At 45.0% G+C, this 23,182-nt stretch overlaps 1 protein-coding gene and 1 long non-coding RNA gene across 3 annotated transcripts in view; one reads left to right on the forward strand and one right to left on the reverse strand.

Annotated features, from left to right (window-relative positions):
• Fli1 (Fli-1 proto-oncogene, ETS transcription factor) overlaps positions 1-23,182 on the reverse strand; it is a 117,520-nt gene that overhangs the window by 80,660 nt on the left and 13,678 nt on the right. The gene's annotated exons all lie outside the window — the stretch shown is intronic.
• LOC143438936 (uncharacterized) lies at positions 2,849-12,403 on the forward strand. 2 transcript variants are annotated; one of them, XR_013107460.1, is made up of 3 exons: positions 2,849-3,554; positions 9,756-9,934; positions 12,154-12,403. It is a non-coding gene; the product is annotated as an uncharacterized LOC143438936 (long non-coding RNA). The 2 variants fall into 2 exon arrangements; XR_013107459.1 differs by lacking the exon at positions 2,849-3,554 and having other exon boundaries at positions 9,281-9,934.

Genomic DNA, 23,182 nt, shown 5'->3' on the forward strand with positions numbered 1-23,182 from the left:
TCATTCTCCAAACTGGGTCCTCTCCCCAAAAGCATTAATGAGGTTTTTTTGTTGTTGTTGTTGTTATTTTGTTTTGTTTTGTTTCTCCTTGATGCATTACACTGGCAAGTAATTCACACACCTCTTTATGGTGTATCCACTATATGTCTTTTGGTTTGGCTGCTTTGAGATCCTACTATAGGCAATGGCTACAGAAAATTCATGGAATGAGACCTCAGTGACCCAGAAGCCTACACTCCCTTTGTTTCCTAAGGTACCATCAGAAAGAAAAGAAAACCTGTGTCCTCTAAGTCTGACCTATCCTGAGTTCAGAGCCTTTCTTTGCTGCTGTGGAAGCCAGTGAATTAATCAGGACCCTAGAATCTGATGCAGGTCCTCTGTGCTGGCATGTGACTTCAGTATCTCTAGTTTGCTCTTTGCTCAGCTCTCTTCTCTACTCAATAAGCTCAGAAACAAGTCTTAGGAATGGTGCAACTGAGGAGGTGAAGCTGCTGTGCTGACTCATGTAGGTGGACAATCCAAGCTTTGGTCTGCACATGCATAATGGTCACCTGGACAACTTAAAAATGCTTTTTGAGATTTGATTCCCCCCCCTCCCAAGGACTGTGGGATATCGAGGATAAAAAGAGATGCTGTAAGTAGAGACCATTAGATAGCACAGGGCCACATAGCAAATGATTGCCCCATGCTCACTGCAATCAAGTTAGGGATGGAAGGATCCCGTGGAGAATGGGTCAGCATTTCAACCTGTCTACACCCTAAAATTTCTCATGCTGGCTTGGTTGACCGACTCCTTCAACAGGGATATGCTGTTGTGTTCCCATAAGGAATATTTTGCAGTTAGATGCTTCATTGGCAAAATTGTGTGCAGAGCACTTTCTGATACAGCACTACTTAATAAATGGCACTTTTAAACTTCTCTGCTCTTCCTACTCTGAAAAGGCACAGGATGCATGTTGGGAAAATAAGCGAGCTCTTAGCACAAACATCTGGGAGGATTAAGATTGAAACTTTCCCCATCTTCTGAGTTCTACTGGCCAATGCCAAGCTCTTCCCAAGAGCCCGTTTTGAAGAGCAGAGGTGAGTGCCTCTACTTGAACACTTTAAGAAACAGTGTGGGGGCAGTGGTGGGAAGCCGATGGCTCAGTGGATAAAGTGCTTGCTGTGTAAGCATGGGGGCCTGCATTTTAAATTCTCTGCTCTTCCTACTCTGAAAAGGCACAGGACAAATGTTGGGAAAATAAGTGAGCTCTTAGCACAAATATCTGGGAGGTTAAGACTGCCCACATAAAAGCCAGAAGTGGTGGTGACCACCTGTGTGGGGTTGGGTAGCAGTCGAGCTTCAGGTTCATTGTGAGACCTCGGCTCACAAGGTGGAACATGAGAAAGGCAAGTTTCCAGAAGCTAACCTCCAAAATGCACACATGCTTATGGGTGAGTACATCTGCACACATGTGCATCCAGCACACAGATACACAGATACCCTCACACACAAAGAAAACAAACAAAATGATACTAGATAAAGACCTCTATCCAGTGTGCTTTGTACTTGGTATGAGAAAGCCAAAAACGGTATAAAAATGGACCCAGGTTTCTCTGAGCCCTGTGTGCAGTTTGGAACCTCTTCCATGCAAGCCCGTATATCCCACTGACTTCCACCCTGGTCTTTTTCTCCCCCTCCCCATTCACATACTGAGTCCCAAAGCCATTGTTCAGTCCCACTTCTGAAAGCTGAACACACAGTGGCAGGGCCCAAGGCCTGTGGCTGTGTGTGCCTGAGATTAAGATTTTATCTGCTCTCTGACAATGTGCAGAGGAAATCCTGTTCCTAAACTCAGGGCCACGAGAGGAGAGCAGCCAGCAGCTCTTCCCTCCCACCTGGGAGAGAGATCAGGACACCTGACCTGCCAGGAACATGGGCTCATTGTTTATACATAGAATAAGCTCTTTTCCGGTCCCAGTTAATCAACTCCTCTCCTACCTTTTTTTCTTTGAACTGCGGAGCATAACAGGCTCGTGGCAGAGCTGGGTTGGGGTTCTAACACACTAGTGGGAAAGGTCCCTGTGGAGGAAATTTGAACTACTGTCTAGTAAGATTTAGGAGAGAGCTTTCCCACTCCCCATGAGCCAGGAGGTTCACAGGCAGCCATGGCCTCACTGCATGGACTCGGTGTGGCTCTCAAGCTTTAGGAAAAGACTGTGTGCTAAAGGGTGGGTTCTCTGGTGGTCAGAGAGGAGGTTCTGGGGAGATCCTCTCTTTCCCTTCATTTCCCTCTCTTTCCCTTCATCCCTAGGGCTTGGTGGCCAGCTACTCTCAAATGCAAGCTCCTGGTGACAATTAGGGGACTAATAGAAGGTGCTTAGTTTATATGGCTTGTCATATTCCTGGCATAATGTAGGCAATGCAGGTTCGCTTGGTAGTTGGTGATGCCTATTGCTACAAGAGAGCACGAGAGTCATGCTCATTCCCATATTTGAAGGAAGATATCCCACTACAGAACTGACTGGGTGTTTACCCCCCAACTCTGATCTTCCTAATACTTTTTTTTTTTTTACTGCAGATCTGGAGTGGATCTGGATCATCTGCTACTCTGCCAGGATGTCCATGGCTGTGAGCAAGAATAAGAAGAAGGTGGAGAATTTGTTGGGGGAGGGGGACACGTATTTATTTCCACAGAAGACATGGTGGTTATAGAAGAAATGAGGTGAGCAAAATGTCAGTGTCAGAAAATGTCAGAAAACTGCCCAGCAGCAGTGGGGGGGGGGGGGGGGGAGAAAGATGGGGAGAGAGAGGAGAGAGAGGAAGGGAGAGAACACCATCTCTAGAAGTGACCTTGCCCTCTGGTCTCGGTACCTTCATTTGCACAGCAAGGGAATACACAGAGGACTGCTAAGACCTCTGGCTCTAGAATCCCAGCCTTCTGTATTAAAATTGTAATTGAATTGATGAAGCCAATTGTGGGCGTGGCTGAGTTGTAGCTGCCTCGTTTGCAGGGACAAGTGGAAGAGGAGCAACAGCACTTATGTGGAGGCAGTGTGTTGGTAAACCTAAGACTCCATAGTATGCACTTGGGCCTGCCCTGATTCATCTTAAAGCTGAGCTCTGCAGAGGGCTCATGGGAGTACCAGTTTTTTTGTTTTTTTGTTTTTTTTGTTTTTTTTTTGTTTTTTTTGGTCTTGTTTTGTTTCAGCTCATGAGGAAAATGAACTTGCTCATCAGTCTGGAACTGGAGCAAGAGGAAGTGGCTCCTGGGTGGGAAGCTTTACTTCTGCCCAGCACAGGACAGAGGAGAAAGTAGGAATGCCTCTTCTCCCTTCCCCTTCAACTCCTTGGGATAGGAACAAAGGCAAGAAAGCTTGGCATGGAGAAAAGAAGCCCAACCTGCTGTGAGATGAGCTTCAGCCAGCTTCAGGGATGAGAGCATAGATGCAGAGGTGTGTAAGAGCTGAGGGAGCATCTCTTCCTAGCTCCACACACAGGGACAACACACACATCAACCTCAGAAGAACCATTTGCACCACGGAAATAGGTGAACACGACACAAATCCAGACGGTAGGTTGTTCCACACTTATCAGCACCTGTGTGGCTGGAAATTCCTGCTTCTCACTATTTCCATTCATTGTTGAACCATTCAGTAAATCTAGGTAGTGAGGGCTCAGTCTGCAGCAGACTAGCCCCTGAGGCTGATGTTCAGCCTCTACAGACAAGCATCAATTAGATCCAGCCTTTGAGCTGTATGCAGATCTGGGCTGACTTCATCACGGGAACACATTGAGACAGTGACTGATCTACTGAGCTCAGGATCTAGGCATCTCCAAACCACCCTTTTCCTTCTGAGAGCTTGGAGCCTTTTTCCCCAGCTGTCATTCTATCCTGTGAGCTATAAACCTGTTGTCCCAGCCACTGGCACATTCAGGAGCCCTTCTTTATCAGGTAAGGAACTAAATACTTTGTGTCAGTTATCTCCTTGAATTTCATCCTCACCAGAGCCTTATGAAATAATTTCCTCATTTTACAGTTCAGGGAGGTGAGGCCTGTGAGGTTGACCAGATTATAAGTGGCCCAGCTCAGATGTGAACTCAGACTTGACTCGATCCAGGGAGTGCTCGTTCCAAAGTGGGCGTGCCCAGACTACATTCCTGATGTCAATATCGAACACGCCTCTTCCTTGAAAATTTACCCCAGTTCATTGATACTAACTCTGAATATGATCGTCAAGTGGGACACAGCTTCCAGGGCTACTGTGTAGGTACAGTACCCTTCCCAAAGACACACCACCTCCCCCACAGTATACAGTTCCTCTTCCCTCTGCCCCAGCCATGGCCCCGCCCCTGCTTCAACCTCTACTCAGAACTTACTTCCTCCCTTGAAGCTTTCTCTCATTAACCCCACCCAGTGTTGATCACTTCACCCACTTTGCTTTTATTCTAATACACATTATTTAAATTCACTTCAGGATGCCTTTGTCTTGTTTTTACCATTGGGGTGCACTGGGACCTTCTTCCTTAATCTGTCCCTCCTACAAAAGTCCTCCAAGATCTGTATCCAAGTCACCTGGCCAGGGCTATGTCTGTCTATAGGCTTCCTATTCAGATCAGAGAGGCTCTTGATCTGGTCAGATGACTCAAAAACCTGTTTTGTTCTTGCCCAAGAGGCTCCTCTCAAGAACTATAAGCGGAGGGGAAATAGTCCAAGCCCAGACTTATCCAGCTTATGATATCCATATCCGAAGAAACTTTTAAGGACTGCCTTGGTCCAGCTTGGGGACACATAGAACCTGTTCTTTCTAAGAGGGTTTTCCCCATTGCATTCCCCTCCCTAAATGCTTAGAATGATTTGTGGGTAGAAAGGAATGATGGGGTGTCAATTTGAGGTGGTATGTTGGGAGGCATCTTTCTGTCTTACTGTATGTGTTTTAGAAGGATAAATACGTATGTGAGTACAGTGGGCATCTGTAGGGGGATGGGAGAGGATACATCTGAGGTAGGAGTGGGATGGCAGGTATCTCCACTAGCCGAGGCTCAGAAGCCCCAGGTGATTTAGGTGGGGAGGCTGGACCTCTCTGGTCTTCTGGATGAAGACAGCAGCAATATGGTAGTTACAGTTGGTCTGCTTTGCATCTGAGAACCCAACTGTTTCAGAGGGCTCAGGCTGTGCCAGATCCACCACCAAGAGGCTAATCTCCTGGCTAGACCTTCTCTTCCTCCTCCTCTTCCTCCTCCTCCCCCTCTTCCTCCTCCTCCCAACCTTGTCCTTGCTACCCTACTCACCCTTGCCTAGAACAGGGAACAATTCCTCTTTACCATAAGGACCCGACTTGAGATGCCATGCTCCCTACTTCTATGTCCTGAACGTTGACAGGCTCCCCACCTCCCCGCCCCCCCCCCACATGGATGCCACTTTTAGACTGGCACACGGTTTTCACAAGACAGGGTTGTGGTTTCAGTTTTTTTCCTTCATAAGTTTGCAGCTGCTAGTTTTGAAACCACCGGCCCTGAGGCAATTCAGTCAAAGAGAGAGAAGGAGGGAGGGGGAGAGAGAACGAGTGAGCAAATCAAGGGGATAATAAGATGTCTTTCTAAGCAGTATTTATTTCATCCTGATACTCTGGTTCTCACCCCACTCTACCTCTGCCAGGCCTCAGATGGTAAAAGGCTTCGGACACACTTAAGGTCTGAGTCAGAGTGACTTAGACAAAATAAGTTTCACTTGTCCATGTGACTGCCTGAAGGTAACAGATGATATGTGAAAAGCCAGGCCTGTCTGATCTGAAGTGAGTGCCCCATAGCTTCCAGGTCTTGCTGAGAGAGAGAGAGAGAGAGAGAGAGAGAGAGAGAGAGAGAGAGAGAGAGTGAGTGTGTGTATGTGTGTGTGTGTAGGGGGGAAGGAGGACATAATCCACATGTGCATTCATGGGACAGAAGGGAAGGGGGTGGGTGCCCAGGAAGACCCTGACTGATACTGTGCATGACGAAATCAATCCCATTGGAACCTGTCTAAAGAGTCATTTGCATATTCAACCATGAGTAGTTAGCCGAACACAGACTTGAGGTAAGAACAGAAACCAGAAACAAACAGAATCCAGAAACAACGAAACAACAATTCACATTCAGGTCTCCCCTGCCCCTCCCATGCTGCTTACATTTGTGGCCATTAGTTATAGTTTTCGTATGAGAACACCTAGAGCTGGAACCTAGTGCTACACCCCAGGCATGGCATCCAGGATTGCCAGCAGACCACTTCGAGTCTATGAAGGGTTTCACTGGTGTGTATCCGCTTTCCGACTCAAACCGAACCCATAGTTGTCTGTACCGGGTAGTAGCGCTTTTGCCATCAGTAAGAGGAAGAATCCTGGTGATGTTTCCAGGGAAAGGAAAGGAGAACAGAAAAGGCGGGGCCTCCAATCAGGCCTGAGAGGGTGAGGCCAAACCATCTCCACTTCCTTTGTGTATCTCCCCCCCCCATTCCAATCTCCTGTGGCTTTTACAGACAAGGGTTTCCCTCCCCTTTCTCACTCCCCATCTCTCCCAAGTTCACTGGAGGCCTCTGAGGGCTTGAGATAGGTTTTTCTTTGCATAAGCCAAACTACTACTTAACCCAGTGACTGTGCTCTTATGCAGGAGGTACATTTAAGTGATCACTTAACTGAAAGGAATATGATGCTGGTTATTCTCTTATCACAACATGGACCGATTTCTCTGTCACACTTCAGAGATGCAAACTCTTTATAGCCTATGTGAAGAACTCTCTGGGGTCAAAGGTCTCTGGGGTCAGGCTGTGACCCTACTGCCCCACCTTTCCATCCAGTGTTCTGTACTTAAGCCACTCTCACTGACATGCATGCTCTTCTCATCTTCCTGCTTCCCCTCTTTAGGACTGACTATCCCACAAACCCTAGGTCATCTACAACACCAGTTCCACTGCACCTCTCCTAAAGATCATCCTGAACCTTGACCCGTCCCTAGATGGGCATTCATTCCAATGATGGCCCCTTGTGATGTTTCACATCACTGTTATGAACACACTTGCTGCTTGAGCGTGATGACCTCCCATTTTCTATAAGCAATGAATCCATCAAAAGCCAGGGGAAAGCCTCATGCTCAACTGGCATCACCAGTGCTGCCCATGTGGTAGATGCAGTGAGCGTTCAACTGACATTCGATGATGAAAGTGTTGAATAGTGCATGAGTTCTGTTACCCATTCTGAAATCTCAAGAATGAGTTATGAAACATCTCTATCCTGGTTCATTGAATCCTTGTTCTTGGGCAGCCATGTTGGTTCATGACCTGCAGACGTGGCGCCTATCCCTCCCTCTGAAAAAACTCTCTCAAGTGAATCGAAGCCTATAGGAAGTTTCTTTTTCTTCTGAATCATCTTCGAAGGTTCTGATTATGCTTTCTGAGTCTCATTTACTGTGTTCTTCTCCAATGTCCCACTGTTGTGTTGGATGTATAGTTAGTTGGTGGTCTGGACTAAATGTTTGTATTCCTCTCCAAACTCATGCTAACTTCTAACCCTCAGTGTTACAGTGTTAGGAGAGGAGACTTTGAAAGGGTTATTTGATGGGCAAAAGACAGTCATTAACAGAATGACTGCTAAATCACATCTCAGGAAACATGCCGAATTTCCATTATGGAAGATAGAGGGGGAACCAGTGGTCTTTAACCAGGAGGAGGGTGGGGTTCGCCAGAATCTGGCATTGCTGACACCCCAACTGTAGACTCCCAGCCTCCATAACTGTGAGAAACCGTGCTGGCTGTTTATAAACCACCAACTCTACGACACGTTGTTAGAGCAACCTGAACTAAGACATGCATAGTTCTCCTAATTCTTTAGAAATCTCCCCTCTCCGTGGTCCCCAGAGCTTGGTATGAAAGAAGACTACAAAGTCAGTGATTGCATTAGACATTTTTTTCAGCAATGGCTGTCGATACGTGGGCATTCATCCCTCGTGCTCCAGGTGTAGGCTTCTCTGAGAGACCTGTAGCTCAGCTGACAGGGAGCTCTTATGATAGAAAAAAAAAAAAAAAAAAAAAAAAAAAAAAAAAAAAAAAATCCTAACATCTCAAAGATTACAATCCTTTTAAAAATCATTTTAAAGATTTGTTTCCTTAGTTTTGTGGGTAAGAGAATTTCACTTGCATGTGTGCCACATGTGTGCTTGGTGGCCCTGGAGGCTAAAAGAGGGTGTTTGGATTCCTAGGAACTGGAGTTACAAATGAATACAAGCCACTGGGAAGGTGCTGTGAACTGAAATCAGGCCCACTGCAAGAGCAACAGTTAACTGCTGTTTCCCCGGCTCCTACGGTTCTTGTTATGAAGTAAACCTCTGATGATTTACACAGTTTTGACCACAGAGTTACACTTCCCTGTGGTAGCCATGCAAATCTTTTGACTCAAAAACTGCTAAAAAAAAAAAATTGACCAACTTTTGGAAGACAGAGCTATATTCCCTAGAATCTAAGTAGACATGTCCCCTCAGATTTTGCTGGTGCTGTATAAGCCTTGCTGTGTGACTGAGGAAACTTTGGTGTGAGGTCACCAGACTGCCCTGCTTCCCACCTGAGCATCTTCTGCCTGCCCTCCAGCCTTTACTGGTTCAGATGTCTCAGAGGAGTGCTTGTCGGTCCAGGTCAGAATCTTTCTCTGCCTTTTCTTCCTTTCTCTTCCATATCATGCAAACATTTGCTACAGAGCCTTGCTAAGCATAGATCAAATATTTAATGCTTTTCAGATATCATAGTCTTGTCAGGAATAATTTGAGTTTCTGGGATGTTCAAAGGAAGAAAGCCATGGTGGCGTTTCAGGCAGATGGGAGCTGGCGATGGACTCTGGGTAATGCATCTTTCAGGGCATCTCATTATACCTGGAATGTCTGCATTGAAAGCAGGATTAGGGTAACTTTGGCTCTAAACCTCCTTAGTGGGGCTTTGGTCACTTTGGGAGCCCCGTTCCTAAGACAGGAAGACAAAGACAATGGGCCCTTCAATTGGTACTATCTGGCTTGGATCAACTGGGTTAAAGTTTAGAAAGTCACTCCTATGGAATCAGGAGAGAAACAAGAGAGATGGCTCATCAGTTAAGAACATTTGCATATCTTCCAAAGGAACCAAGTTCAATTCCAGCACCCACATCAAGTGGCTTACAACTGTTTGTAACTCCAGCTTCAGAGGCTCTGCTACCCTCTTCTGGCTTCTGCAGGCACTTGTATATGCATGACACATGCACATGTGCACACACACACACACATGAGACGGGGGGGGGGGGGGGAGGGAGAATATTATTTGAAAAGTCACCCAAATGCCCTTCTTCACAAACCCAAGCTTTCAAAGAACCAGGAGCCAGGCAGTTTCATATAAATTTCCATCAACGTGTTTGGTTAATGCAGTTGAGCATCTAACCCCATTTTCTTAGAAACAGGAAATCCCAGTGTGCTGAAAGTAAACAGATCCCAGCCCCAAAAGGCTTGAGTTCCTTCAGGAACTCCCTGACCACAAGAGTCTAAGGATGCTGGAACCAGCATGCTCTGCTGCCCATAACTGACCCTGTGCTATAGAGCTGCTTCATTACAGCTTGGCAGCTGAACCACCGACCTGAACCTTTATGGAGGCTGGTAGTGATTGGAGACATAAAGCAAAAGGTGTCAAGCATCTTTGATAACTTGGCAGGCATTTCCTCTATGATCCCTGTTGTAGATTCTTCCATTTCTGAGATACTTTTCTTTCTATTCTTTTTGTCTCCCACGAGAGCAGAGACTGTAAAGCGTGTCTATCTTTACCCTCTGCTCCATCCTCAAGTTCTAGTACAGCAAAGAACAGGAAGCCTTACTTATGAATCCTTGGAATGAATGGACACCTAACAGAGAGCCACAGTAGAGAGGACAGCATGAACGGAAGCTTTCCTGTCCCAGTGTGGTCAGCCTTCTTGCAGGGTAAGCAAGCAACACTGTCCGTCTTAAAGCGCTCACAGTGAATTTCACACAGTGCAATTTTCCCAGGAATCCAGATTCTGCAGGGGCCACAGGAGTTCCAGCCTCTCCAGTAGTAGCCTGCTGGTTAGATGAGGCTGGAAGAGATTTCAGGGTTGCCATCCCTGGTGGAGGGGGGAGGGCAGGGGAACCTGAGGGGGGCTTCTGCTACACAGAGGTCTGGCTGGCTGGTTCACCAGACAAAGAGCCCTCAGAAAACTACCTTCCAAGCCCTGCCACACACAGAGGAGGAGAGAGGCCTGGCCTCTTTCTGACAGGGAGCCTGCTGACCTGGTTCCTGGGAGGGGCAGGAGAGTGGTAGACAGCTGCCCTGAGATGAGAGTTTTGTAGGATTCACTGTGCAGGGAGTGTGAGCCTGACAAGGACTATCGAAGAACAAGTCTTCTGTAATTAGGAATTGCATGTGTTAATCAGACAGCCTATACAGAGAGGCTTCCTGGTAGCAGGCAATTCAGAGATACTGTCTGCTGTTACGCTATCAGATCTGGCCCAGCAGGCTGGCCTGCAATCTGCCCTCAGCCCAGCTTCCATCTGGGCTGCATTAAAAAAGCACAAGGAGGTGAGTGAAGGCCCCGTCTGCCCCTCCCAGGGTTTCTGGTTTTATGACCCAAGGGGGACTTGGTGACTTCTATAACATCACCTCTTCTGCAGTTCATGTGACTGGTTTTTAAAGCCTACACAAAATATTAATACAAAAAAAAAAGTCTAGCTCAATTGCAAAATAGTATCCTAAGTCTAGAAGCCAGAGTAGTTAAGACAACACATGCCACTCAAAAGTCCACAAGGATGGAGTGCTTGCCTAGCATGCAAAAGGCCCAGGTTCCCCAGGTACTACAAAAGAAAAACAAAATAAAACCTCAGGGCTTTTACCTATTCACTTAATAACTTAAGTGCACAGTGACATGGAATATTATTCTGTGATACAGAAAAAAAATCTGTAATTTAATAATAAGAAAAAGCAGAGACTTCAAAGTAATTGTTTCTGGATATATTAAAATTAGACATGTATGTTTGTATATTTGCAATAAGGAGATTGCATGGAAATACATCAAAATATTAATAGATTGCTAACTGGGTTCTAAGAACACGGTTTTTGTGGTATTTTTTCCCCATATTTCTGTTGTGGTTTTGTTTATTTTAGAAAATGTATACAAAATTTTATGGAATCAATGAGATTGCATTTTGGAAGAAAATATCTCTTAAAAGTCCTTTAAAATGAAAAACACAATTTGTGAGCTTGTTTGTGTGTTTTTAAGTAAGCCAAGACAGCCAAGGCACTCTGAGTCTGGCATGTCCAAAATGAACTTACTTAAGAGTGTTCTCAGCTTCTAGGTCAGCTTCTAGGTATGCCTGCCTCTGACTCCGCCCCTCCTCCTTGCTCCTCCCAGCCCAGATCATTTCAGTTGGTGACTGTTGGGCACTCTGCTCTAGCACCTGGCTTTCCAACTCTCCTGTCTGCCTGTTATTTCCCAGGAACAGGGGCCAGTGCAGATGTGGTTTCCCTTTCAAAATTTATTGTAAGTCTTGCTTGTCACTAGACACTACCCCTACGGCCTCAACCCCTGAGCTCTCAGTACAGAAGGAGGACACACCACCAGCACCACCGGTTAGATTTCAGCAGCTTCTAAATGCCACAGTATCAGAAACTAGCAACTAGAGATTTCTAAGGGAACACATTCAAGCTATGAATACGCTAGCAAATATTTAATATATGTATATATTTACTATATATAGACATGTGTGCATACTTAAATACACACACCATATATATAGTAATATATATTAGTAATATATATATGTATATATATGGTGTGTGTGTGTGTTTATATACACATATAAACACAAGAAAACAAAGCACACACAACACTTAGACTGCATAAAGCCAGGAGCCACTATATTTCTTCCATTTGACTAATAGTGAACAAAGGCTCTGAGCCATTAAGTCACATGCTAGAAATGACAGAATTAGCATCTCAACGTTGCCCCGAAAGTCTCCAAGCCTAGCCTTTTTGAAGCAAAATGTGGTTCTCCATCCCGCAATGCAGGCAGGCTGCTATGGTAGTAGTGAATTCTAAAACTCCATAATTACCGGGTTCAACTCGGTCTCCAGCATACCCATGACAAAATCTGTGGAAATGTTCACAACAGCTCTCTACTTCCAGGTTCTGAGATCAGAAACGGAAGTTTCAAAATACCGAAAGTTCGTTTATGTCGAACACACTGGTTAAGCCAAAAGCAGGAAGTTCAAGAAAGCCTGATCTCAGGAGGTTTTTCAGCCCAATTTGGATCCACATCTGCGCTTCTGGATTTTCCACTGAGTCGACCCACCCGCCTTCAGCTGCTCTGCTCTTAATGAGTCTCCACTGTTGGGGTGCTGGGTACTGGGATAAATAAACACGATCTGACATCTAACCAGCTATTGGCCAGTTTTAAGGTAGTGAGCAGCACTGGCAACCAAGAGGAACAATTGAAATATGGAAGTTTCTTTTCAGAAGGGCAAAACAGAACAAACAAAAGCCCTAAACAATAAGTCATCAGAAGAATAGCCTCTGTTCTTGCCTCCAGGTGCAGGAAATGAGTGGGAATCTTGCCACCCCCTCTCCCCCCCCATCACCCCCTCCCCGCACAGACCTGGTCTTCCCACTAGGCACTTCTGGCAGCAGAGGGAAAGGGAAGGACATGGTACTCCAGTGGGCTAGGGATGCCAGCTTTTGTGGGCACCTTAGAACAGTCTAGAGAGTAATTTCTGCAACTACGTGTCCACAGCTTGAGGAACTATGAAAATTGAAGGATTTGCTTGGGCCACACAATCCGCAGGTGCACGGTAGGAGCTAGAACAGAGATGCAAATCCATCCCGTCAGGTTGTCCAGTGACAGCATCTCAACATCCAGGTGCATTCATAGATGCGACAGAACGTTCAAAGTACACGCGGCTGGTCCTATGTTTAACTGAATCTTTCTCCATTGAAAATAGAGTTTTCTGGGATCCCTGCGCTCAGAGAACATGCAGGATGGCCCCAAGGCTCCCATGTACACTGCTCTGGAATCCCTGGTACCTGTTTAGACATCTCCATAGGAACATCTGGAAGACTTTTGGACAACAAGCAAGTGCAACTGGGCTCCTCATGAGCCAGACCTCATCTTTTTTTGAAGCGCAATCTCCAATCAACCACACCCAGTTGAAACCACTCAGGAGAGGCATCAGACCGTACCCCAAAGCATCCTCTTCTCAGCTTGAAGAGATGAGGCCCACGTAGGTTACTACTGTCTCACTTTGTTAACCGGGTTAGAGGGAGGGGCAAAGGGGACGGAACATGCCACACGTAGCTGCCGAACGGCCTCGAGTCAACCATTTAACCTTTCCAACCCCCCAGTTTCATCATCAGAAAGCAAACATTGTAACAAGCCTCTCATAGGCAGGCAACGGAAGCGAAAGGGATCCTCCTCGGGTGCCGGCATAGCCCATTGCTGTCCTCAGCCTCACTCTTCCCTTGGGGGTAAACCAGTGGTTCTAGTCTAAGTGTCCCGGAAGTTTTATACCTGAGCTACAAGAAAACTTCCTGAATTAGGAAAAGCAAGTCCTTGAACTGTGAGGTACACTTTGTGTGGCGAGGGAAGGAGGACTGGTTTTTACTTAGCAAACACTAGATAAAAAATGGGGGCACTGTTGATTTGCTTTCTTATCCGAAAATTCTTCTGGACCCTTCTGCTGGTCGTGCCCACCCGCTCCTTAGTCACATCACAGGTGTTCACTGCTGACTGGATCCTTGCATTTGGGGTACGCTTGGAGCGGGGGTGAAGAGGGTAATCTCTTGGGTGGCTTGAAATTGAAGTGGGAGGAAACAGGGCCTTTCATGTGGTGGAACTGGGCCTTCTTTGAGGAGCTGTTTGTTTCCCGGAAGCCAAACTCTGGGCAGAGGCAGAACCCCCACCACTGCTTCCTCCCACCTTGGAAAATTACACAGTGCACCTCTTTGCTTGGCAGATGGCTGCTAAGGAGAGTGCCTAGCTACCCCACTGGAGCGGTCTGTCCTACCCCTTCAGAATGAAAAACAACAGTGTGCCCGAGAGCCCACAGTGAACCCATGCCCACAAGGAGCACTCACCCTGTCCTCTCTCTCCTCCCTGCCCTGGAAAAAGCACACGCAATGGTAAACAAGTCATTAGATTCAAGATCCTGCCCAATTTAGACGCTTTGTCTCCGTTTTCTCTAGAGTAAACCCATGGTCACACCCACCCCAAACCCAGCTAAGACCAGAAGGAATGCAGGGCCCTGTGGCCAGGCTAACCGCAGCTGACCCGGAGATGCCCAGGGCTGGACATTCTCCTGGGCTGGGAGAGCAGAGCTGGGAGGCCGGAGTTTGCCATCCTTGCCCAGATGGTGGGTTCAACCCCCACCTTACAGCTTTCAGTCTTGGAATTGCCTCCCCAAACTCTCAAGACTGAAAACTCCACAAGCTTTGAAGTCTGGCAAGAAAGCCCAAGATCAGCTTCTCCCTTATTCCTGGGCTTCCGCACAGGCTTCTAGAAAACAGAGGATGGAGAAAATGAAAGTCAATGCCAAATCCTAACCAGACAGAAGAATAACTCCTGCTCCCTACGGCCCCCCACCCCCAGCTCTGGCATGATGGGCTGGGGAAGTAGTGGGCCTCTCTCCTGCTGTTGAAGATCTGTTTATTTTGCACTCCATAAAGGGAAACCAGGCCCTTTCTGACATTTTGGCTTGCGGGGGGCGGGGCAAGAAAAGGTCCTGAATTTAAAGTCAAAACCAGATCAACTTCTCTAAATCTTTTGGAGCTTTTGCTACAACTCCTAAAGAGCCTGCGTTTTCTATTCTATCAAGTATGAGCCTCTGTTTTTAATGGGCTGACTCTTAAACCCTCTGCACACTGTCAACCACAGTGACCTCTTTCTACCTCCCAACCATGCAAATGCTCCCCAGATGGCACTCCTGGGCAGCCTGGTGGTCCTTTCCTGTCCCAGTCTACCCTCAGCCAACCTTGCCTTTTCTCTCATCCACGGCTTATTCCCCAACCCTGCTGTCCTGTGTGGACAGTGGTTTCTTTTAAACAATAAACCAGAGAATTTCCTTTGTCCTGGAAATGTGCCACTTGCCCTCCATGTTATCCTTATCAGCAGGCCACAGTGCATCAAGGGGGAGGTCCCAGTGTGCTCAGGACACATGGGATATCAGTGCAAAATGTTTTCTTCACTTTTCCCTCCTGCCTTGAATTCAAAGCATGACCTTTACGGGTGGAATTCAATCAGGTCATCTCTCAGATTCCCTAGTGGGAATCCGAGGGAAGTGGCACCGGCCAAGCCTATTGTTTTTATAGCAAGGAGGTAGAGATGCTATTTTCTCACTAGATCATGCAGCAGAATGAGGTGGGACAGGGAAAGGGGATAGGGAAGGTAAAAAAAAAGACCCTCGTGATTGAGTAGGATACTGTCGATAAAACATAGCCAGGGGACTGACATACTCGGAAAGCTTCCATAGCGGCTTTTCTGCAAATGGCACGAGTCAGCACCAGTCCTTCTCTGTGGATTTCACTACTTGTAGTGCAAGTCATCTTCTACTTGGACAGGTATGAATATAGTTTTTCCTCCCGACTTTAAACACCAGGAGAGCAATACTATTAGGAAAGAGGGTGAAGGGATGTGGAAACAGTAGAAGGCCAGGGGAGGTTGCAAAATTAAACTCCTGTGAATGTTAACACTCATGTGTTCCAAGGCAGGAAAAATTAATGGTATAGGTTTCATCACTGAGCAACTCCAAGCTCTTATTCTGAGAAGCTCAAACTGTTTCACACATGTTGCCAGCAAAGACTTTGGGATCAGACAGACCCGACTAGCTGTGCACTCTTGGGTCAGGTTCTTGAGTGTTTCAAACCTCTGCCCCTCCCACCAGAAAGGTGGAATATCATAAAGGAATCCATGCAGCCTTGATGAGAACATAGCGCTATAGGACTTCTGTGTGCTCAGCACCACACCAATGTCAGCATCATCCACGTCGACATCAGTTCTATACCGACAACATCAGCACCACATTAACATCAGCACCATCATCACCAACATCAGCACCATCACCAGCAACATTGCTGACTCTTTCCACCAATGTTGTTCTAAGTGATACTGAGGTAAAGGGCACAGAAATTCCAGAAAGAAAAAGCCAACATCAGTCCTATGCCTAGGCCTCCTTAGTCTTAGATCTGAAATTCTAGCAGACATACATAGAGATAACATGCTTCATGCTTGCCAAGAAGGGTTTTTCTTCTTTCTTTCTTTCTTTCTTTCTTTCTTTCTTTCTTTCTTTCTTTCTTTCTATCTTTTTTTTTTTTGATCTTGCAAAATGCTTTTACTGCCATCTTCATTACGACATCACTTTGAGGTAAAAATATCATTGGTAGAATCTTCATGATCTGCAGTTGAGGAAACTTAAGGCAGGGAAGATCCAGGCACCGTCGGAGTCAGAGAGTGCTTCATATTGAAGTCTGTGAGTGAAGTTCTAGAACTCTGGCTATTCAAGAAAGGCCTGACTTTACCAGTGGGAAGTTACAGCAAGCTGAAACAAGGCTGGCATCTTCCAAGGCAGAAAGAAGTCGGCTTTCAGGAATCACCCTCCCCTTGAAATATCTGGATGTACTGCACGTTAGAGGGGTATGAACTGATAGCCTGAACATTCACTCTGTGTACTCAGTACATGCTAGTCTGATAACACCTCCTAGGATAATTGTCTTGTCATACTATTCTTCATTACACTCTACTTTGCCTTTATTGAATAAGAAAGTGGCAGAGAGGATGATTTTGCAGCCACACAGATCGTGCCTGGGAAGGCCATGGCTAGAATGACGAAGCTTCTGACACCTAATTTAGAAAGGCCCCAGAGTGACTTACCAGGGAGTGAAGCAGACATTTCAGCTATCCACTCATGAGCAGAGACTTATCAAAAGTCTGTTCTCTTTCATGCATTCTCTCGCTTATCACTCAGGGTTCAGCCTGAATGTTACTTCCTTAGGGAAGCCTTTGACCTCTGAGACTAGGTTAGGTCCCCATGGCAGACTCTCCGAGGCACTCCACAGTTCCCTTTTCACACAGAACTCTTTGGATGAAATATCTGCTTGCTCGCTACAGCCTAACTTCTGTCAAAGCGGAACCACAGCTATCTTTTTTTTTTTTCCTCCTGTACCTTGGTCATGGAAACTGCTCAGTCCATCCATGAAGATACGTCATGTGCTGACTATACAAAGAAAAAAACTGGTGAAGTCTAAGCCCTCAGAGCTCAGAGCAAGCCTCACAAAACAACATTCTCATCCTGAAAGCTAGGCAGCCCCTTCACCTCATGCAGCATGCGATCTGAAAGGAACAGAGGGAAGGTATTTTGAGGTGGAAGTTGTAAAGATTCATGGTTACAGAACCATTATACATTCTACAATTAACCAGGATGCGACCGTTGGACAGTGGGTGCTCACTGTGGCCTGTGGGTAGGTGTGCATTTTATTCTTCCTGGAGGCTTGTTTTAATATGAATCAGAACCACAATAGTCCACCACCCTAAAAACTGTTAGATAGAGTTTAGACCTCAGGTGAACTTGAGGTCATTTTCTTGGAAGAGGTAATACATCTCAGTTTCAAACAACCCAACTTACAAGTCCACGTTAGAGATTCAGTGGTAGACACAGAGTTGACCTCCACAATGATATGTACCCAAAAATGTTGAGCAGAAAACCCACCATATGTCTCATCGTGAGAGAATTTACTAATGAGGCCAGATGTTCTCAGGAGAAGGATTTAGAACTTATTCCAATGATTCCATAGCTATAGTGGGTACACCATATAATATACTCATATCCACAGGACAGGGCATGAAGGCAGTAGATAAATTGCTTTATGTTTTGAGATACTAGGAATATACATCTTTGGTACCACAAAACAATACAAGCTAAGAAAACACGCTCCGGAGGGAAATCGGCTTTCCTGGACCATCCAGCTAGTTACTTGCCAAATTAGGTTGCTTTGTTCACATTTATAGCTAAGGAGAAATCATCTTACAAAGAATTACAGAGATCTGGGAACTACAGAAACAAACCATCTGTTAAGAGTATGGAGCCCTACGCAATAGGAAATCATATTTTCATGGTGGCAGAAAGCAGAAAGCATTAGAGCTGGAAACAACCTTCAGAAGAACTTGGGCCCGTGCCAGTATTTTCCAGAGAGGAAACCAAAGTCACCATGTTGGATAAGGGCTACTCTTTAGTCAATTTTATTTTCCCAACAAGAGGAGATATATATATATATATATATATATATATATATATATATATATATATATATATATCAAAGGCTCGTATTGTTCCTCAACAAATCTAGTACACATTCAATCATGATTTGTAAATATCCCTTTGTTTGATTTTTATTGCCTCCATTAGTATAGAAGGGAGAAAATAAATATTATATTCTTAATGATCAGCTCAGATTTGGTTGTTGAAACTGGATACTGATATGCTAATCTACAGCTCCGACGACCCCAGGCCAGCACAGTAACCTGGCAACACTGAGACTTTTACCTTACTTTGGAATTCTCCATAGAGTAATGGAGGCAGTTGGGTGTGGTGGTTCATGACTGTAATAAGAGATGGCAATAAAAGAGCAGGAACTTCCAGGTCAGTATCATTACATTGTATGACTGAGGCCTGTCTGGGCTACAGGAGACTTTGTCCCAGAAAGAAAAACACAGTGATAATAAGAGGATTAATGGACGCACCGGCCTCCATGCACACGATAAACTCATTGCCGACTTATGGAAAGAATGAGTGTGAGTACATCCTTCCGACTCAGCCGAGACACTGAGGTGATAATTTTATTGGTATTATTTAAAATTAAATTTAATTGGATTCAAAGGTGCTTCCTCAAGTTGAGTTGGTGTCATACATCTGCAATTTCAGTACTGGACAGGCTGAGGCAAGACTTAACCAACAGTTCATGGCTGTCTTGGACTCTGTGGCGAGAAACTACTTCTGTCTCAAAAAATACTCCTTCTTTGCACTGGGGACATCTCACATCTCAACAGCTTGGCTGTGGCCATCACATTGGAGAATGAAGACAGGACGTTTTCTTTTTAGCACAAGGTTCATTTGGAAAAACTATGATAAAGACTATTGTCTTAATCTTACTGTCTTAATCTTCCCTCATCTTGACCTCTGACAAAGAGGCAAGAAGGCTTAGAAGAACTAATAAATTTCCTCAAGTCTCTTGTTTTATTAAAAATGTATGGCTCATGCCTTTAATCCAAGAGCTCGGGAGGTAGGTGGATCTCTGAATTTGAGGCCAGCCTGGTCTATATGGCAAGTTCCAGGCCATCCAGGGTTACATAGTGAGACTTCATCTCAATCCACCTCCCTTCAGTAAGGGTGTGTATGCATCATCCATATCTCTAGGAAAGATTCTTAAACATGAATAACTTAAAAGAGACAGGTTTGGCCTTTCTGTAGCCCAAAAAGTAGTATTGCTCCCTGTTGCAAGTTAACTACTAAATGTGCACCCCGTCCTATGAACTTGTGTCTTGAATGCACATTTCCCCAGATGATGATGATGATGATGATGATGTTTGTGGAAGACAGGGAAACTTTAGGAAGCTAGATGATGTTTCCAGGAAGTAGTTCATTAGGAACAGGTCTTCAGAAGCCAACATCCTATTTCTGGCTACAGAATGTCTTCAGTTTCCTGGTCCATTGTGAAGTAAGGAGGCATCCCCGCACATTTCCAATGACAAGAACTGTCTGAAGCTACAACCCAAAGAATTCTTTGCCCTTACAAGTCTGTTCTTTCAAGTACTGGCCCAGTACCGCACATAACTAACAAATACACTCTCTTTACCCAAATAAAACCCAGGAATACAGAGTTTTCTGAAAAGACCAGAAAGCAGTGTGTATTAGTTATTTGAATATTTCTAAATGTCTGCACATATCCTGGGCCATGGTAAAGATTTAGGGTGTTATGCTTGTCTGGAAACTGTCTTACAAAAACAGTTGATACCAACAAACAAATGAGTTCTGTGCTTTGCTTCCATTTTGTGATGTGGCTTTTATAAGTGTAAGTACAAGTGTGTGTGTGTGTGTGTGTGTGTGTGTGTGTGTGTGTGTGTGTGTGTCAGGGTGTATTCTATAATATCTTTACCTTTGCTCTCAGGCTTTGGGGGAAAATGCAGAATGCTCATTCAGTAAAGCATATAGATTTGGAGAACAGCTTCGTTTTGTTTTCTTAGAGAAAGATACAGCAGGTCTGATCTTGCTATATAGTTGTAGTCTCTACCAACTACAGGATATGGTGTCTGAAGCATTCCATATCCAGCTCCAGGAACCTTGAAGTCTCATCTCAGTTGGGCAGGAATAAACCAATGTATGTAGTCCAACCAACCTAGAAAAAGGACTCGGGGAGTTTCTTCATCTCAGTCCTAAATACGCACACAGCACTTGAAACGGAAACAGCTAGCTCCATTTTCCGTGTCTTCATTACATTAATTCAGTCCAGATAGAATAGGGACAAATGTCCTCCCTCTTCACGTCCCTTCTATCACATCGGCATATTTGGTAGCTTAGCACAACCCCAGGGCAGAGATACAGCCTTCTTAATGTATTGAGAAGGCAATGAGAGTAAAGAAAGCTCTCCTTGGGCTCATTAGGTGAGGGGCATTGTTTTTTGTTTTGTTTTGTTTTGTTTTGTTTTTTTGTTTTTTGACATTAACCCTACCAGATGGCCATCTTCAAGGTGGACTGCCCCTTCTGCTCACTGCTTCCTTCACTCCCTATGCTTAGTGATAGAATCAGAGTTGAAGACAGACCATGACAACCTTGCATGGGACCAAGGGAGTCAATTCTGCTGCAGACATTCATCTCTCCAAAAGAGAAAGGCAAAGCCCAGAGCAGATGGGCTGTCATGATAGGTACCCTGTAAATTGACCAACATCTTGCCCAGACATGAAAAAAAAAGACCCCAAAAAATGAGGGTTGGGGAGGCCCTGAAGAAACAGCAGAAGAAATACCCCCTGGTGAATGAGGTGAGGCACCCAGAAAGTATCTGGCCAGCCAAATAGAAATTTCAAAGCTATTCACAAGGGAATGCTGCAGAAAGGTCACAAGTTTTATAGCAAGGATACACTGGCCCTATAAAGACAGACATAAACCTGAAAACAATGGGTCTAAGTGGTGCAGGTTGGACGGAACATTTCTCTGATGGTCTTTACTCCTTTGTTTGTTTGACATAAGTCTCTTTATCAACAGCACAAGCCTGGAATTCCTGAGTCCACAGTCACATCCTGCCATCTCTTTATGCTTTTTACGTAAAATCCCATTGATTGAGTTGGGAGTTTCACAACCCAAACAATAGCCGGATACAAGGGAAGGAAGAGAGGAGTATGGGACATTTGATCTGTAGGGTGTATGGCTAGAAATGAAGCCTGGGTGGGCAAAGAGATACAAAGAAGTGGCTAATTGGCCAATGTAACCAACTTCAACCATTTTTGGAAATCTTAGTGCGGTGGGGGTGGGGGGAGCACTGTTTTTATTAGTTACATTTAAGTACTGGACAGGTGGAGAAGAAATTAAAATAGTAATAACTTGCATGGCCCATTACAATTATAAAGTGCTTTTTGTTTTTGTTCTATCTGTCTGTCTATCTATCTATCTATTCATCCATCCATCCATCTATATATCTACTTTTTTTTTTTTGAGACAAGACCTTGGTATGCAGCTTATCCTGGTCTGGAACATAGTTCTCCTGCCCCAGTTTCCCCAGTGCTGGTATATAAAGTACATATAGCTGTATACTGGGCATTGCAGATACACCGATACTTTATAGCTATATACTGGGCATTGCAAACACACCAGTATCTTTTGAAACATGCTTCTTTTGTGTCTGGTACTTAATAAGACAAGTGGGAAACGTTATTATAATAGCACTTATTATTATCATTATCACTCTTATTTTGTAATTAGGAGAGAAAAGTTAGTATTTAGCCTATGATCACACAACTGAAAATGAGTGGGATCGAATTAGATATTCAAGTTTAAAACTTACAAATCTCTCTCTCTCTCTCTCTCTCTCTCTCTCTCTCTCTCTGTGTGTGTGTGTGTGTGTGTGTGTGTGTGTGTGTGTGTGTGTGTATAGATGAGTTTAGGACCCTGTTTTAGACAGCGTGTCCTCTTGTTTGCTCCTGTGTATGACAGGCTAGCTGGCCCACAAGCTTCTAGGAATGTTCATGTCTCAGTCTTTCCCCATCACTATGGGAATGTGGCGGTTGTTGAGGTGCTCCTGCTTGCAATTTTATATGGAACCTGAGGCTTTGGGTTCAGGCCCTCGCATTCGGATGGCAAGCACTTTGTCTCCCAGCCTCCAACTTTAAACTTTCACAGAGTCATTTTGCTGCCACCATGGTGTCTGGCAAAACACTACCCACTTTAGAAAGAATTTTCATCACCTGTCTTAGGCAAGAAGTACTCCACATTGCACTGTGTGCACAAGAAGTTACATTTTCACACATTTACTGGCAGAATATTAGTAGTGAGTCCTCACTGTAAAGAGCCATGGGCAGGTTCTCTCTCTGAAGAGTTCGACTGGGGTTCTGAATCTGAAATGCTGCCTGGATTATCCCCTAAATCTGTGATCCAGTGGTTATTCCAACTGTAGCTATTAATTAATGCTTTTGTTTAAGAAGCCCAAGCATCTCAGTACTCCAGACTGTTACCAAATATACGGAGTAAGAAGTACATATTACTGGTCTCAGTTCTTTTGTGTTAATAGAAAAGATGAGGTTAAGAAAGAATAGGATGTCCAGTGCCACCCAGCTGGCCTAAGCAAGACCAGGCACAGAACTTGGATGACCCAACCTGGGGCTCACTTCAGTTCTTCAGAGGGATAACGGATAGACTATGGTAACGTCTATGAGAGCTAGTGAGCTAGTACAGAGGTATATCTAGACAGGCTTGCCATCAGTGTTTCTAATAACCTACAAGGAGGCAGAAAATGAGGCTTATGGTGAAAATAGACCTCTAACTTCCTCTGATCAGAAGGAATTTAAAACACTGTGAATATCTCAAAACAGCCAGTCTACCTCCTTTCAGACAAGGCTGTCTACCCAAATAAGTATTTGTGGGATCCAGCTGAATGAGGCAGGAGACACTCATGTGTCTTACAACAC

The sequence above is a fragment of the Arvicanthis niloticus genome, chromosome 26 (genome assembly GCF_011762505.2).
Source record: "Arvicanthis niloticus isolate mArvNil1 chromosome 26, mArvNil1.pat.X, whole genome shotgun sequence".
Taxonomy (NCBI): domain Eukaryota; kingdom Metazoa; phylum Chordata; class Mammalia; order Rodentia; family Muridae; genus Arvicanthis; species Arvicanthis niloticus.